Source organism: Tasmannia lanceolata, unplaced genomic scaffold, assembly GCF_043159265.1.
Source record: "Tasmannia lanceolata isolate RefF3 unplaced genomic scaffold, GAP_Taslan_0.1 ptg000008l, whole genome shotgun sequence".
Classification (NCBI taxonomy): domain Eukaryota; kingdom Viridiplantae; phylum Streptophyta; class Magnoliopsida; order Canellales; family Winteraceae; genus Tasmannia; species Tasmannia lanceolata.
This window is the reverse complement of record NW_027518685.1, coordinates 56392777-56410294: the sequence shown is the minus strand read 5'-3', so window position 1 is coordinate 56410294 and position 17518 is coordinate 56392777. Positions and strand designations below refer to the sequence as shown.

The 17518-nt window shown below is 38.1% G+C and overlaps 1 long non-coding RNA gene across 3 annotated transcripts; it reads right to left on the bottom strand.

Moving 5' to 3' along the window:
• Positions 1-3856: 3856 nt before the first annotated feature.
• Positions 3857-17102, bottom strand: LOC143883652 (uncharacterized). 3 transcript variants are annotated; one of them, XR_013252465.1, is made up of 4 exons: positions 16400-17102; positions 6050-6093; positions 5538-5629; positions 3857-4047 (listed from the first exon to the last, which is right to left on the bottom strand). It is a non-coding gene; the product is annotated as an uncharacterized LOC143883652 (long non-coding RNA). The 3 variants fall into 3 exon arrangements; XR_013252466.1 differs by lacking the exon at positions 16400-17102 and adding an exon at positions 7436-7536; XR_013252464.1 differs by lacking the exon at positions 16400-17102 and adding an exon at positions 7357-7444.
• Positions 17103-17518: the final 416 nt, after the last annotated feature.

Below are 17518 nucleotides of genomic sequence, written 5' to 3'. Positions count from 1 at the left end.
TGACCTAAAAGAGTAATATTATGTTCACTGTGCTTGAGAAAAAAATTAAATGTGCAAGAATATGGGCAGTGTGATGCTAAAAAAATAAAACTGCAACTTACTTTACCAGCAATAAGCTGCCAGCGCGCAGCCAGAATGCAGAAGAAGGAGCGGTTGTACAAATAGATGGAATCAAGAAAAACTTGGAATCATCATCAGCATATAGACAAATACATGGGGCACATATAATATAAAAATGAATATTTATATATCATCAACAAATAGCTACCATTTCCCTGACAAAATCACTTGCGTAGGTTGAAATGATAAATTTATTGTTTGCCTAATCTGAATCCATAAAACAAAAGAATTATAGTGAATAAAGTTGAACAAAAAACACATCAAAGAACGGTGGATCGCTGCCGTAGAGAAAAGCATTTACCTTCGGCATAGATTATGAAGAGGCAATTAATTTCAAGAAGAAAAGAAAAGAGAAATTAATCCAAATCTAATGATTGTGTTATTATCTGTGTGAATACATGGAAATTCTTTAATCAGTTGGTCATTTTCTTTCCAGGAACTCAAATAATAACCCATGAAAGAAAATAGTTACAGTGAATAACGAAAAAAAAAAAAAAACACATTAAGGCCCTGTTCGTTTTAGATAACGACAACCTATTGTGGAGTCCTCAACTGATTATTGGACCGAAAATTGCACTAAATTTGAGTCCAAATGAAAAATGTGTGAAAGAAGTATCAACAAATGAAAAATCAAGAGCATAATCATTACCTCTTTTCCCCTCCTGTGGATACGAAATGACCTATATTTCGCACCTGCAGAATAAAAACCCATATAAGCATTGCTAGAAAATGAACAGAGAAATGCCAAAGAATTACAGAACTCCCATATGGATAAATACAGATATATTCAAAAAACAAAATAAGAAGAGGAAGAATGAGAAGGAGAGTGGTTCATGAGGGGTAGAGAGGAAAATTAGGAATATATGGAGTGACATAATAGAAATGTCAATCATTAAAAAAAAAGAGTCAGAATCGCAAATTAATTTAATTGAAACATAACTACCTCTCTTTCAACCTGTTCGTGAATGCTAGGGCACGGTCCTGGGAAAATACGAAAGAGGAATTCATGAACTTTTCCAAGAGAATTCACAATGTAATAAGCCATGCTAAATAATCCACACTGTATTTGATGTTATAACATAATGGCACAAAAATTATCCTGTAGATGATAAGCCAAGCTGTTTTTTTCTCATAGATGGATTGTAATAATGATTGAAATTTCCAAGACCATCGATGCCATCACCTCCCATAATAAAACACCATATTAGTTTCTTCAATCAAGATATCCTGGAACAACAAAATAGTGAAAAGGTTATTGAAAGACCAAAAAATATGACATGAACTGACCTAAAAACACAATAAGTGATAATAAAAAAAAGTCTTGAGAAGATGCCGAGGGAAAAAATCACAATCAATAAATAGACATCAAAATACCCAAAAAAATGCCTAAAACTAACCCAGAAGAGAAAAAATAATGCCTAAAACTGATACAGAGAAGCCAAAAGAAAAGGAAAAAAGAAAATGAGTGTGGATACACCCTGTAAGCCCAATGGTTCCCACCTTGGCAATTCCCATCTTATTTTGATGATTCCAATACACAAGTGATTTATGATCACTAATGTGTTTGATTGTCTAAGTTGTAGATCATAATTGCTTAAAGACATCATTGCTTGGATTAAGGCCAAAGAAGCTCGCATTGGATCACATTCGGAAGGCCAAAGACATCGAAGTCCAAGATAAATGAAGACTTGAAGAGTCCATTGAAGATCAAGTTATATTAGATTGTATTAAGATCCAATCCTAGTTTAGGATTTTGAAAGGCATAATTAAGGAAATAAACACACACCCTAAATTTATATGTGATTGTCTTTGTGGTGTTCCAACACCTTGGAACCCTCATAGCAATCCTAACTTGGTGTTAAGTTGGAAGCCCAAAAAACATGAAGTGAAAATCTGCTCTTCATAGGCTTCTCGGAACTCCAAGAGAAATTCTTGGAACTCCAAGAGAAATTCTTGGAACTCCGAGAAATGGTCCAGTAGACTTTTTTTCATCTTCTGTTTGTATTCCCGGAACTCCAAGATTTTTTCTCGGAACTCCGAGAACACTATAACGGTCATATTTTGAGCCGTTGGGAATTTTGCTGGAATTACCACAATGCCATTGAACGGTCATATTTTGGTTTTTCTATATATATGGGCATTCTAAACTAGAAAAAAATTTCTTTTGCATTTTTTTCATTACTTGGTGAGTGGTTATGCATACTTTTTTGCTTATTGTTTCTACATATTTTTAACTATTTTTTTGTGTCATATTCCTATTTTTTTGCCGTGTCGTGCATCGCACATCGGGTCTTACTAGTCTACTATATGGCAGAACAGAAAATGAGAGAATTATTTGAATTTCTCCCAAAATTCTAATAGAATTACACATCACTTTTTTTGACTTTTTTTAACAAAGGCACCCATTCAACCCACATATTTTCAATCCTACCCCCTCATTTATGCTTTTTAACAAAGGCACCCATTAAAGCCACATAATTTCAATCCTACCCCCCTCCTTTATGTTTTTTTAATAAAAAAAGCTATAGGGTGATCTTAACCATCCGATTTAAGAGGAACAACTTATTATGGAAACCTCTATAGATTGGAGGGCTAGTATCAGCCTATGGAAATGATTCTTGGGGCGCAACCTATTATGTTGTGTTCCATGACATGGACGGTTTGGATCAACCTATGATGTGGTCCGTACAGTTCTTTGTAGGCCCGTGCATCGCACAGAATTTTTGACTAGTATACTATATAGCGGGAGAGAAAAGGAGAGAATTATTTGAATTTCTCCCAAAATTCTATGAGAATTATACATCACTTTTTTTAACAAAGGCACCCATTCAACCCACATATTTTCAATCCTACCCCCTCCTTTATGCTTTTTAACAAAGGCACCCATTAAAGCTACATAATTTCAATCCAACCCCCTCCTTTATGCTTTTTTAATTATGAAAACCTCTATAGATTGGAGGGCTAGGATCAGCCTATGAAAATGATGTTACGGGCACAACCTATTGATGTTGTGTTCCATCACATGGACGGTTTGGATCAACCTATGATGTGGTCCATACAGTTCTTTGTCGGCTATATATATATACTAGTAAAAAACCACGTGCGATGCACGGGCCAACAAAGAACTGGACGAACCACGTCATAGGTTGATCCAAACCGTCGATGTGATGGAACACAACATAAATACGTTGTGCCCCAAAAATCATTTCCATAAGCTGATCCTAGCCCTCTAATCTATAGAGGTTTCCATAATTCCTCTTAAATCGGATGGTTAAGATCACCCATAGATTTTTATTAAAAAACCATAAAGGAGCGGGGTAAGATTGAAATTATGTGGCTTTAGTGGGTGCCTTTGTTAAAAAGCATAAAGGAGGGGGTAGGATTGAAAATATGTGGGTTGAATGGTAAATATGATTGAAAAAATTAGTAGATTTTATTTCAGAGAATTGGGAAAAAAGATGGGAAAATGAAATGTATCGGTCTCGACAAAGAAAAGGCATGAATGGGTTGTAGGAAATACAGTGAGGTTAGACCTGCAAACATGATGAGTAATGGCAATACATAATTTGGTGTATCGTATTCTAACATTTATATTGTGGTCCGCAGTCTGCACTTCATTCCCTTAGGATGGGTGAATAGCTTAAAGATAACCTGCCTCTGGAGTCAATGTTATCAAGGCAGGTGATTATGGAAGATGTTGATAGCATTAGAAGAATGTATATTAAGAAAAGAAAGATTTATTTTTAGGAAAAACAGTATTATATAATTGCCAAAAAAAAACATGGGTGCCAATAACATAACACAGTAGAGGTTCCATAAGTATCGAATGATTGCAACAAATGAAAGAAGCACACATCGTTGGCTAAACCAGATCTTGAATCCGATAAAGCCCCACTACGTTCCCTCCAATCAGCCATTGGTAGATTCCTGAAATGGAACATGAGCGAGTTGAACATGAAGTTGAACATCAAGATTCCTTCCAATCCAATAATGCAAAAACCAAAGCAATGGTAAATTGAACAGAGTTTTTTGTTTGAATAGAGCAAAAGACATGGAAAAAGGCAAATTATATCAAGAGTGGACTTGTTTGTGGAGATCCAAAGCCAAAAGATTATAAAGCATGCAGAACAATGATCACCAATTAATTAAATGGCATTGGGGATACCCATGTACAAAAACTAAATGGAAGTTTCTTGGCTAGTTTCAACGGAACCCATTTCCAATCAGATGAAAGTAGGCTACTTATACTGGTGAAGTTCTTTTATATATCATGCTGGAAGAGCTCCATGTCAATCTCACAATGGAAGCATACATACAGTGCAGTGGCCAAAATAAAGCTCAAACAATACAGCAAGAAATTTATGCATGAACTGACACAAAACGCAAGGTATATAGGCATGCACTAAGAAACAATAAATGAACTTAAAACTCAGCTCATACCTTCAAGCTTTATAACGATGGTTAGTTATTCAAAAAGATTCTACTGAAAGGCAAAAAGTAGGAAAATCCATTTCAGTCTAAGTTGTCTTAGAAAGTATTATGATTCGAAAGCCGGATAAACACCCTCAATTTGAGGTTGATATAATCATTCTTTAAAAGAAAGTTTCCAAAAAATGATAATGTTTTTGTTTTTTCAGTAAGTGATGCGGAGGAGACATTTCCGCAAATCCAAACACCCTTATAGATGAATTTATAGAAACAATAACAATGCACTCATGTTCCATAGGGTTGGGATGATCCTATGGAGCTGATTTTTTGGGCACACCTTATCTATGTGAGGGTCCATCAAATGAATGCTTTAGATCACCCAAACAATGTGGGCCCACTGTTTTTAAGCCGACTGAGTAGATAAGTGTATCTACTCGATCTACACTTTTCTCAAAAATCATCATATTCACAAAAAAAAACATCTTAAATCAGAAAAAAAACAAAAATCTTAGATGAAGAGAAACCAACAAAACCAATGTTGAGAGAAAGGAGAAAACAAAAATTTATGCTTAAACCAATCTTGAACATGAATGGTCAAAGTTCACAAATAGCATTTGATAGTGTGATAATTTTGGCACAAATATGCTAGCAGAACTTGCTGACAGAGACTGAATTCCAATGGGGAAAAAACTTTAAAACATGAAGTATATTGATTACATATGAGAGAAACTATTTCTATCCTCCATCTCAAGGCCACCAATGTGCTGCCACCTTCTATCAAATATCGCGCTGAAGAACTCTTGCTCTGCATGGAGCTGTTGAAGTAATGTGGTTCATGTAATAGCATACTCATTCAGCAATATACTTGAGGTAGGCAACAATGTAAAAAAAAAAGGATGTCGATTCTTTTAACCTGAAAGAAGTATTTGTCCTCAAAATAAAATATAAAAGGAAGAATGTGTAAAATGATGATGTCCCCCAAAACTTACAGCTTCAACAGTTTCACCCAAGTGGACATTTGTAGATATTTTTGTCATTCTTGATGCTTGTTAGGCTCCATAGCTAGTTAGAATTTAGTCCCCTGTAGCATATATCAGGAACCAAAAGCATAAATTTTCCAAAAATCCACAAAGCCATATTCAGCAGAGAAAATTGGAGGAATAAATATAAAATGTGAAGAAAAAGTGTAAAACTACCAACGAAATAGAGAGAACACAAAATCCCCACCTCAATCTCAGCGGAGAAATTGGGATCTGAAGATCCCTTTGATCTAAAATGCAATGAGAAGATCCCAAGAAAGCAACAGAAATGTTATCAAATTAGACAAAAGTGCCCCAAGTAATGAGGAACTTTGCTAAAATTGAGCAATAAATTGAGCAAAGGCCAATCAACCCAGTCCAAAAATCCAATATTTTTCCAAATGGGTGTTCTGTTATAATGAATTGAAAAAAAGAAACAAAGAAAATTGGAAGAAGATCAAAGAAAGTGGGAAATATTTTACCTTCGACTACTATTGCGACATGCATCTTCTTGTCCTTGCAAGGCCTGAAATCAAGGCCCCTAACATTAGTTAAATTGAGAAGATGAAGAAAAGATCATAAATATGTGATCCTGAGATGCATGAACTAAAATAAATCATACATAGATATGAGAGAAATTCAAAAAAGCCTTCTTAATAAATAAGATCCTGGAATATTTGCAATTTAGTAAGATCATAGATATATGGAGGATAGCAGATATACGAAGTTCTTCAAAAGATGTAAAATTAAATGTATTTAGGACGGGAATATGGTGTGCTTTGTAACATAAAAGTGCTTTAGATGCCTAGAAAAGTTTTAAAAAAAAAACAAAGTTGATGGGTTTACCCACCATCAAGATGCAGTTTGAATATCCTGTCAAATGAAGAGGAGCCTTTTCATGTGCTGATATGCAAAGAACTGGAGGGAGCAATTAAATAACAGCAAAACAACATACAGCTTATCAACCAAGAAAAAAATAACCTGGATTAATCCTATTCAAATTTTACTTATTCTAAAATCCCTCTAAATTAACCAAAATCACACTATTCCTTTATATAAATCATGGGAAGAAGTAATTCCAATTTAGGCCCTGTTTGGATTGCAAGAATTGTTTGGAAAAGAAAATTGTTTCATTCGTGGCTCACTTTTGCAGCAGAGAACCACAAGGGTGCGAATTATCCTAGAGTGTGTGAGAATATATCATCGCCCTATAAAATCTGCCAAAAACCGTCATCTTAGATGAAAGCAGATGAATAAAACAAAATCTAGTAAAAAGTGAGACTGAGAAAAACAAATAGAGAGAGGGAGAGAGGGAGGGAATAAAAGAGTATTCATAGTAAAAATAAATACAGCAGATTAAAAAAAATTATCATCAGAAGCCAAACCCTAGAATCGAAAAAAAGAAGAATATGGAGCCAAACCCTAAAATAGGAAAAGATGAAAAAAAATGGAAAAATACCACAGCTCAAACTATGTAGAGAGCATGGATTAAAAAGAAGAAAAAAATTAGAATAAAACAAAATCTAGTAAAAAGTGAGACTGAGAAAGACAAATAGAGAGAGGGAGAGAGGGAGGGAATAAAAGAGTATCCATAGTAAAAATAAATACAGCAGATTAAAAAAAAAATTATCATCAGAAGCCAAACCCTAGAATCGAAAAAAAGAAGAATATGGAGCCAAACCCTAAAATAGGAAAAGATGAAAAAAATGGAAAAATACCACAGCTCAAACTATGTAGAGAGCATGGATTAAAAAGAAGAAAAAAATTAGAAAGCAAGAAGCAAACAAACCCTTTTTCTCGAGAGTGCAGAAAACCGTCAAACCTTTTTCTCAAGAGGAAGATAAATATCTGTAGTAGGTGAAACATACATGTGAAAACCGTGTAAATAGGAGCAGTTGTCAGTAGTAGATATGATTTTTTCTTTTTTAGGCTGCAGAGACCATCCAAAATTGGTGGAAAGGACGACTTTACCCTCCCCTGTAGAAACATAAAGAGATCTTGTGAGGGCACTAAACCGTAAATATAAAGGACTATGACGTGTTAAACCACATAATTTACAAATAAATCGAAAAATTCTATCATTTTCTCTTCTGCTATATAGTATACAGATATATATCTATTATAATAACCTGAGAGGAAAAGCCCAGGCTTTTTTGAATTTTCTCCAAATTCTGTCGAATTAACACCTCAGCTGAAATAGAGAAATGCCTCATATGCCCTCACATTCCCACGCCTTTTAGTTTCAAATACCTCCTTTGCCCTCAAATCCATATACCTTTACACGTCAGCATTACTCTTTTACCAGTAACCCCTTTGCTACTATCTAACAACATCTATATGTATGAGAAATTATTTGAGGGTAAATTTGTCAATTGATTTGTCATTTAATACGAAAAGTACCGACACGGGTACATGTATATGACAATTACGGAATAAACTACTAAGAAGAGGTATAGACATATGACAACGACAAAAAAACTACTTGATATTACCCATGCGGGACAACTGGCAAAATATTGACAGATTCTGGGCGAAGAGGAATAACAATTATGGAAACCTCAATCGATTGGAGGGCCAGGATCAGCCTATGGAAATGATTTTACGGGCACAACCGATTGATGTTGTGTGCCATCACATGGACGGTTTGGATCAACCTATAATGTGGTCCGTACAGTTCTTTGTCGGCCTGTGCATTGATTGGAGGGCTAGGATCAGCCTATGTAAATGATTTCACAGGCACAACCGATTGATGTTGTGTTCCATCACATCAACGGTTTGGATCAACATATACTGTGGTCCGTACAGTTCTTTGTCGGCCTAGAAAACATTTTCTTTTGCATTTTTTTCATTACTTAGTAAGTGGTTATGCATACTTTTTTGCTTATTGTTTCTACATATTTTTAACTATTTGTTTGGTATCATATTCCTTTCTTTTGCCGTGTTGCGCATCGCACGTCGGGTCTTACTAGTAGGCTATATAGCGGGAGAAAAAAGAAATTTCTTTTCTTTTAATCTGGGATTTACACGTCAGCATTACTCTTTTACCATTAACCTTTTTGCTGATATCTAACATCTATCTCTATGAGAAATTATTTGAGGGTAAAATCGTAATCTACATACGAAAAGTACCGACACAGGGTACCTGTCTATGATGATTACGGCAAAAAACTACCAAGAAGAGGTAAAGACATGACAATGACGAAAGAACTACTTTATATTACTCATGCAGGACACTTGCAAAATATTGACGGATTCCGGGCACCTGAAGAGGAACAACAATTATGGAAACCTCTATCGATTGGAGGGCTAGGATCAACCTATGGAAATGATTTTACGGGTACAACCGATTGATGTTGTGTTCCATCACATGGACGGTTTGGATCAACCTATAACCCTCTATAGATCGGAGGGTTTGGATCAACCTATGAAAATTATTTTTGGGGCACAACCTATGTAGGCAGTGGCTCATCTAATGGACGGTTTGGATCATCCTATGGTACGGGCCATACCGTACATTTTAATAAAGTGAGGAGTGCAATCATCAAAATACGGTGAGTAGTGCCATTATAAAATATGGTAGTGAGGACATTAGCACTATATATAATTTCAAACCATAATTGTTACTTGGATGTTCCCACGCGGGTTGGGTTGAACCCGAATTCGGGTTGGGTCGTTTATTTTCTTTTGATATGAGATTTACACGTCAGCATTACTCTTTTGCCATTAACCCCTTTGCTGATATCTAACATCTATCTCTATGAGAAATTATTTGAGGGTAAAATTGTAATCTACATACGAAAAGTACCGACACAGAGTACCTGTCTATGACAATTACGAAAAAAACTACCAAGAAGAGGTAAAGACATGACAATGACGAAAGAACTACTTTATATTACTCATGCAGGACACTTGCAGAATCTTAACGGATTCCGGGCACCTGAAGAGGAACAACGATTATTGAAACCTCTATCGATTGGAGGGCTAGGATCAGCTTATGTCGATTGGAGGGTTAGGATCAACCTATGGAAATGATTTTACGGGCACAACCGATTGATGTTGTGTTCCATCACATGGACGGTTTGGATCAACCTATAACCCTTTATAGATTGGAGGGTTCGGATCAACCTATGAAAATTATTTTTGGGCACAACCTATGTCAGCAGTGGCCCATCTAATGGACGGTTTGGATCATCCTATGGTACGGGCCATACCGTACATTTTAATAAAGTGAGGAGTGCGATCATCAAAATATGGTGAGTAATGCCATTATAAAATATGGTAGTGAGGACATTAGCACTATATATAATTTCAAACTATCGTTGTTACTTGGATGTTCCCACGCGGGTCGGGTTCAACCCAAATTTGGGTTGGGTCGGGTTAAGCTTTTTCGCATATCGGGTTGGGTTGGGTTGGGTTGGGTTGGGAAAAATCAACCCGAATTGGAAATCGGGTCGAGTTGGGCTTCGGGTAACCCGACCTGACCCGACCCGAAACCCGAATTTGGGTTCCATCTGAAGAAGTTATGTATGTGTTTTTCTTTTTCAACATTGAAATAGTCTCCACAGTCCACAATGGACGGTTTGGATAATCCTATGGTGCGGGTCATACCATACTTTAATAAACTGAGGAGTGTGATCATCAAAATATAGTAGTGCGGATAACATTTCCCTTTGTTAATTGTTAGTCCCTGTTTGGTTTGGATTTTGAGAACCAATTGTTAGTTAAAAACTGATTATTGGTGACTCACTATTGGTTCTCAAAATCCAAAACAACCCGGTTTGAGTTGAGGTGGTCAACAATTGATACCATATCAAATCAGGTCAACCGGACCCAACCCAACCCGAATTGGAAATCGGGTTGGGTCGGGTTGAGGAAATTGCAAACCGGGTTGGGTCGGGTTGGGTTGGAAAATATGGGTTCCTCGGGTTGGGTCCGGTTGAGACCCAAGTTGCACCCCTAACGATGACGAAAAAACTACTTTTCCTTATTCACTATGTGGGGGTCAAATTACGAAAAGTTTGATATTACGACTGCAGAACACCTGTAAAAATATTGACGAATTCTGGGCACCTTAAGAGGAACAACAATTATGAAAACCTCTATATATTGGAGGGCTAGGATCAGCCTATGGAAATTATTTTACGTGCACAACCTATTTATGTTATGTTCCATCACATGGACGGTTTAGATCAACCTATGATGTGGTCTGTACAATTCTTTGTCGGCACGTGGCGAGGATTTTTGCTAGTACTACTATATAGCTAGAGGAAAAAGGAATTTCTTTTCTTTTTCTCCTGGAATTACATGTCAGCATTAGCCAATTACGTCTGATGCCCTTCTAAATTCTCCTACAATGACCTTTGCCTCATTTTCAACTATATAGTTACTGCATATAGCAGAGGACAAAATCGGCAAATAAATCCTTCTCTCAAATGTCAGAGATGTTTTGAACCAGAAGAGAAAAGGAAGAATTCTTTCCAATTTTCTGTAAACTCTGTCAATTTAACACGTCGTATTTTAACATTTTTACCATTTAACCCTTCGTTGCTTTATTTAACTATGCGTATATGCGAGGGTAAAATCATTCCTCCCTAATTTATAGATCTTTTTTCAGATCGATTTTTTAGCCCATGCTCGACTTAACCAAACACGTGTCCCCTTAGCTGATATCTATGTATTCCTATACAAGTAGCTTTCCACGTCTCCCTCCTCTACTCTGTACATCTCTATCCTTTATCCATAACAGGACAGAATTTTGGGATTTTTTTTCGTTTTATCTCTTCGTTCTTTCTTCTCTACTCTATATAGTGCCCCTACCAGAAATTTGGCCCAAAAATCCCTACTAGAAATTCCACCCAGAAATCCATTCCTTTTTTATGTATGTGGGTTTTGTGTTCTGAAGTCTTAGTGGCTTGGGTTTAGTGATGATTGAGGGTTTTTGGACCTAGCATGGTACGTTTTTTTGTCTTTGCTTTTGGAGAGGGTTGAATTTTATTTTATTTTTCGTAGATTTTTCACAATTCTTAATTTTACAATCTGGGTTCTTTTTTTTTTCTTGCATTTCATTTAATTACGCTGACTTCATCTATTCTCACATCAGTTATTGAGTTTCCCTTTCTTGTGTTTCGATCTAAACCCACCTCTGCTTTATTTTTCTCCTTAGAACCATAGGTTTTCTGTTCAAATATGGTGTATGTATCTTCTGGCTTGAGAGGTGACTACAAACCAAAGTGGTGACACTTCACCTTTATTTTATTTTTTTGGGTTATATTTCTTTCACTTACATGAATTTTTTCCCACATCAATTTGATCAGCGACTTCGGCCAGATGTCCGATTGAAAAGCTTAGAAGAAAATGTCAAAGACGAGGGTGTTATGCCTAAAATCGGTGACGGATACGACAGTGACCTGTGAGCTGAGCTGGCGGACCCGATGAGCTGAAGTGAAGGAATTGAATCCTGCACAAGTGCGCACGAGGTCAGAAGACCAACCCAGAGTCGTTGCTCCGGACGGGCCCTTCGACACTCAAGTCAGTATGAGCAGGAGTACAGAGCCAAAAACTTTTAGAGTGGTAGTTTTGAAGTTATATCTTTGCTTTGAGCCTTGAGAGGTCTTTTATAGAGGGAGGCCTGGGGTGGTTGGATTACCTACCCCAGGACAGGTGTCGGCCCTTTTGTGGGTTTAGGTTTACCTACCTCAGGTAATTACCAGATTACCCCTGGGCAAGTGCCGAATTCGTGGTGGGCCCTTTAAGGGCCACGTGTCGACAGTCAATTGGTCGTTGTTTTTCGTACCCCATCAGTTGCCCCCCAGTTCTCCAAGTCATTGTGGTGATTTGGGGAAGTATGAGGCTGTGCTCCGGAGCGGCTGGAAAAATGAAGCAAAATGATCTGTGCGGCCAAGCCATCTGGACGGAGACGGGCAGAAACGTGGAGTGAAATCTGTCCGGCCAAGTCATCTGGGCGGCCTGGGACGGGTAGAAACTTGGAGTGAAATCTGTTCGGCCAAGCCATCTAGGCGGCCTGGGACGAGCAGAAACTTGGAGTGAAATTTGTCCGGCCAACCCATCTGGGCGGCCTGGGACGGGCAGAAACTTGGAGTGAAATATGTCCGGCCAACCCATCTGGGCAGCCTAGGACGGGCACATTCTTGTCTTTTAGTGGACGTGTCATATTCTGTCCGGCTTTGGACGGGCAGACTGTTGTCTTTTATCAGACGCATCATATTCTGTCAGGCTTGGACCGGGCAGATCTTTGTCTTCTAGCGGACGCGTCATATTTTGTCTGGCTTGGGCCGGGCAGATTTTTGTTTTTTAGCAGACGCGTCATATTCTGTCCGGCTTGGGCCAGGCAAATTTTTGTCTTCTAGCGGACGCGTCATATTTTGTCCAGCTTGGGTCTGGCAGATCTTTGTCTTTTAGCAGACTCGTCATATTCTGTCCGGCTTGGGTCGGGCAGTTTTTTGTCGTCTAGCGAATGCGTCATATCTTGTCCGGCTTGGGCCGGGCAGATGTTTGTCGTTTAGGGAATGCGCCATATCCTGGCCGGCTTGGGATGGACACCTTTTTGTCGTTTAGCGAATGCGTCATATCCTGGCCGGCTTGAGACGGACACCTTTTTGCGTTTAGCGAATGCGTCATATCCTGGCCGGCTTGGGACGGACACCTTTTTGTCGTTTAGTGAATACGTCATATCCTCGCTGGCTTGGGACGGACAGATGTTAACTCGTCATATTTTGGCCGGCATGGCCGGGCATATATTTAAGACGGGCACAATCACTTTGAAGGTATCCCATACTCAAGCACTTCATGGACAACATCGTACGCGCGTAGTCTATACACGCGTGCATTTACTCATGCCCTTGCCTCGAAGTGTGTGCCCTTCATTAATGAGGGACACGTGGCATCATCTGGTTCACGAATGCGAACCGCCTTCAGTCTCAAGGCTATAAAAGGAGGTTTTCACCTTTCACATTTCACTTTCACTTTTTACTTCTGCCTTTTTCTTGCTCTACCTTCTCTGCCTGTCCGGCCCTGCTAGCCCGTGGTTGTAGTCGTCCACAAGTTTAGGAGCCTTTCTCTTCAGGCCGGTAATCTTCTTTTTAGCGCCCATCTATTTGATTTCTCTTTCAGCATTCTTTATGTCCGGTAGTGCTTCAAGTTCTGAGTCCGGTTCTAGGTCCTCTTCAGGGGAGTCTGCATCTTCTAGTAGTTCAGGGTCTAGTTCGTCAAAGAGGACCCAGACTAATCCGACCAGGATTCCCGACCGTATATGGCGAGTTCTGATGTTAGCGTAGAGGTCGCAGATAGTGGGGACGAGGTGATTTTGGATTTAAATACCACCTCGCCCCCAACTGATAGCTACTTTCCGAGCAGAGGTGAGTGCAGATAGTGACGCCGCCGAGGCGTCCACCACATTCCTTCCGGGCCGGGCTGTCGAGGTCACTGCTAGGGCTCGGATGGACACCGATCCCAAATATAATATTCAGGCTCTTTACGAGGAGAATATCCTTGATGAGTCCAGACTAGGGGATATTAGAGATAGGTATTGTATTCCCCAAAGGTTCAGGCTGAGGGCTGCGATAGAAGAAGATAGAGCTTGCAACGACAGCACCGACGTCTGTATATGCAAGTCTACTATATACAAAGGAGGGGAACACTACTTGGACTGAGCAAGTCCCCTAAGGATGGGCTTGGGCTAGCGCCTTCATCGCCCCTGCACTAAAGGGGTTAACTTTCTACAATTGGTATTTAAGCGTAAAGATTGATGCTAAGCTCTTAATCTCTTACTAAAAATTTCTAAACTAAAGATAACTTCTAGGCAATATAAATGAGACTGACATATTAACTCATCCTTGTCGGCAAGGCACACATGTTACAAATGAAACAATGATGTCAAAAGAGCAAAGGATATGGCAACAGTAAACTTAATGCATGTATTATTTGACCCTTCCTACTGAAATATGGGATCAATGTGAGTACTACCCTGTTCAAATATTTCATACACATGGCAAGCTAATTTTGTACAAAATATACATGAAAGAGCTGAGAACAAGCCAATAAGGAAACTATGTGGCTAAGATTTTGATAAAAGAAAACAGAGATAAATCTGCAAGTTGTTGCAAAATGCGTTGATCTTTAAGATCAACAGAGTGACACCCGGATATGCCTTATTGGGGTGAGCAATCAACAAAGATATCAAATTGCAATGTGACTGTCCATGATGGACAGAACTAGTTACATTTATCTCCCTAAACATAACAACACTTATTCCATTCATGTGAACATCAATAAAGGAATAAATACATGATGACAGTAAAAATCATATACACGATTTGATAAGCTGTAAAAGAATCTAACACAATTATTTTAAATCTCTTTTTTAATGATACATACTTAGACAATGCATACACGATAAACCTGTAGGAATAAAAATTTGTCCAAGTTTTGTATCTCATTCATTTAAATTTCCACACATATCATTATGATTCTGGGCTGAAATATATAAAATTTCACATGCACATCAATATAAATGAAGAACTAAACCATTAAGTATCACAACCTGAACCAAATTTCCCTTGTTCTTACAAAGTGGAGTTTCTATTAATTAAACACTATACTACTCCCTGTATCACCATTTTCTTTAATATTCTAATTATCAACAAGTCATGAAAAATATTTTCCATACTACAATCATCAAGGATATAATCCAACAAAACACCACTACTTAAAAATGAGAGGCAACCTTTAGTCTATATGCACAAACAAACGAGGATGAAAGCACTACAGATACATGAACAAAACCTTTCATCAATAAGATTCACAAGGCATTGCCTTATAGAACTTGACTTACCTCCTAATAATAAGGTGCACAGGTCATTAACATATTTCAAGAACAAATATGAAGGCTGCTATAGAACAGGGACTACACTATAAATAGATTGGACAGAAACCAAACCAGCTAAGAAAAATCAAATTAGAAAAGGCAAGTTGAGAACCATAACCATACAAATGACAAAACAATTTCCACAATATCCCCTAATACAAACCTGAAACTGAAATCTAACATGAACACACAATGATTTAAACTAATTATGCATAGGAAGGCCACAGAGTATATACGTGCATCAATTCAATTGATCATCAAAACTCATTTGCTGATATCATTTCTCTCAGTACATCAAACCGATTCAGTATAATAAACTAAAATGACATATGACTTTGTATCTAAAATTCTAGACACAAGTAAATTCCCAAAACAATTTAATCATCAACAAGATATCAACAAATTAACATATCTGTCCAACACCTTCAATATGATTTCCAACAGAATATTTTCAACACAGCAAACCCACACTACTAGATTATCCAGGCCTTTCCTCTATTAGATTGTTACATTCTAAAAACCAATAAAATTCAAACAAATCAATTTTTATATGAAACTTCCGGTTATACTTAAGAAATTGAATCATAATAGGGTCTTCTACACAATGTTAATGAATCATTGTGAATAGCATAGGCACATCTTTAACAATCGCACCAAAAGGAATTTCAATTCATTTCCCTCAACATGTAAAGAAAACAGCAATTTCATCCTTAATAAAATCAAACATTCAAGCTTTTATCACCATACAATTAACAGATTCTATCAGTGAGCAAAATCATCAAAATGATCCTAGTGCTGTCTCCTTAACCATTGAGATTTCTAACAGACAAAGCCACACAATTGCTATTCTATCAAAACACATAGAAAAGAAACACCATTATCTACCTCAAATATAACAGAGCATCGTCATAATCGACATAAAATCAAATAATAAAGGAGAATAACTTACCTGAACTTCTAAAAAATTGAGAAATTCTTAGTTGATCATCAGCCTATCAAATCTGTTAGTAGTGAGAGACAATTCAACTCCCAAAGTCTTCTTCTTCTTCCTCAAAGAGAATATTCTAAGATAGCTGGACTGGTAGGTGACGAAGAAGAATCAAATCAAAGATTTTGAAATCTAGATCTAGAATTTGGACGAGATAACCTAGGGTTTAGAGATTTAGATCTAAGATTTAGGATTTAAAAGAGTTAAGATCAAAAGAATACAGATCTAATCGGAGGAAAAAGAAGAAATGCTTGCGACAGATGAAGGTTGGCTAGAATTTAACCGGAATCCGGCAAGAGTTTAGAAGATCCAATCGATGGAAATGGGGGTGGAATGGGTTTGGGCTAAATCCGGTTGGAGGTTGAAGATGGGAATGGGTTTTGGAAGTGAGGGTGGAGGTAGTGGTGGGGCAATGAAGGTCTGCAAATGGAGGAAGGGGATGGGATCGGGTTTGAGGGGGTTTGGTCGGATTTCGGTGATGGAGGGGATAATGGAGATGGGTTTGGGGGAGAAGGTGATGGTGGAGATGGGATCGGTGGAGGAGATTGCAGAGGCGAGGAGGGAGTAGGAAATTAGGGTAGGGATGGTTGGATTGGGGATTTCTCACTGGAGAAAATGGTAGCCGGACGAGATGATGGACGGAGGTGGGTTTCAATGGAGGTGGTGGCTGTGATGGATGGCGGGGATGAGGTATTGGCCGGATTTCCGGCGAGAAATGAGTCCGGGGAAGAGGGTTTTCTCCTTCTTCTTCTTCTTCTTCTCCTTCCTCTCCCTCTCTCTCTCTCTCTCTCTCTCTCTCTCTCTGTGTTTTCACACGAAAAAATGGGGATCTCCTCCTTTTTGCCTTCATTTGGTGATTATATGTATAGGAAAACGATATTTGGCCCCCTTTTGCCCCATCGACAGCCCACTTGTATTTATATTCATGAATCTCTTTTTTACACTATGGGGGGGGGGGGGTGGCCCAAGTAAATAACAAAAGAGAAGTTTTTTGAAAATATCTTCTCCTCCTTTGATCTTAACCCTTCAAATCACCTTTTTGTTCAAGGGTTAAGATCAAAGAAATTCTAACCACCTAGG